The following is a 1491-nucleotide window of genomic DNA, read 5'->3' as shown; positions in this document are numbered from 1 at the left end:
AGAACACCTCTTCTCAGAAAACAGTTTATCTCAGCTCAAACAGAAAAGAGTTCACCTCATCTCAAACAAACATCATTCATGTGTTTTTGTATTTGAAACTGTTTAAAATAAGATGCATCTATTCCCTTGGGAACAAACAGACTTTGTTTTACAGGTGTTCAACTCAGCTCACAAACTTCTTAGTTGACACTAATGTGAATGTATTTAAAAAAAAAAAAAAAAAACTTCTCACTGTATTAACCTCTGCCAATATGAACTCATTTCCCATGAAACGGACAGATCGTTTTAATGACTTTTGGTTCAACTGACTTCGAAGTTGAAACATCTGCTGAGACTTTACCTTTATCAAAAAAGGAGTATTACTCCCAGGATGGGTTCCCATGCAGATAACACATTATAAAGAACCCTTTGTTAATGACATTTGTTTTGCAGGAGATGAACAGCGACACCTTTTGATGAACATTGCATGTTATTTCAAAATATGTCATACCTGAATGTTTATTCATGAAAATGCGTGTTAAGTAATCTTTAAGATAATCATTTGTCTTATTTTTCTCTTTTAAATGAAGAGTAACTTTTAAAAGCAGACAGAGAAAATGGACTTTAGACTTTCTAAAACGTGACAAAGAGTTAGGATCACCTCTTCCGAGAGGCGGACCTTCACCTCTGAAACACACAGACAGTTAAGTTAAGTTTCACTTCTTCAACAAGCACTTCTGTACTTCTACTTCTTCATCAGCGACTCAACACACTTCAACGGGATTTCGAGCAAACTTCAGATGCATCCTCCTAGAGAGACATCCTAGGAAGAGAATTAAGAGAAGCAGCCTTTCTGCAGACGTCTCAGGACAAGAGAACCTGACGGAACCAGAACCATCACACCGCAGAGTAGTAAATCCCAGCTGACTTCAGAGCCAGTGGCCGGATTCCAACCAATGATAGGTGAACTTTGAGGAAAAATCAGCCTCTCAGTCACCGAAGCATCTCAGGCCTTGCTGCTATCATTTTAAGCAGCTGTGGAACATTCTGACATCTCGTTCTGGTGAGAGAGACTCTTCAATGCCTTTCTGGTGATCATACATCACAATAATCTTATGAGACAAACTACAGCTCACTTGAGACACAAATTTTAACTACTTCACAAACAGAACCAGTCCAAAATCTGCCTTTTAAGTTTCACTGGTTTGTATAATCAATTAGACCTTTGATACAAAGCTATTTGTTATTAATTTGTTTGTTATGCATAATTTTTCATCACATATATCACATATTATTATATTGTAATACATAAAATCAACTAAATTTGTAATTATTTTGGCATATCTGTGTGTATTAACTGATTTGATGCCCTTTAAACATGAGAAAATAATTCATGTTTCAGTTTACATTTAATTTGTGGTTAGAGACTGATTTTTCCTCTAAAACAGAAGTTGTTTGGTGCCCAAACAATGAGGTTATTTGCATAATAAATGCATATCTTATGAGCTTAAC

This window comes from Nematolebias whitei, chromosome 1 (genome assembly GCF_014905685.2).
Source record: "Nematolebias whitei isolate Nwh7 chromosome 1, NemWhi1, whole genome shotgun sequence".
NCBI classification, from domain to species: domain Eukaryota; kingdom Metazoa; phylum Chordata; class Actinopteri; order Cyprinodontiformes; family Rivulidae; genus Nematolebias; species Nematolebias whitei.
This window is presented reverse-complemented; position numbering follows the sequence as displayed.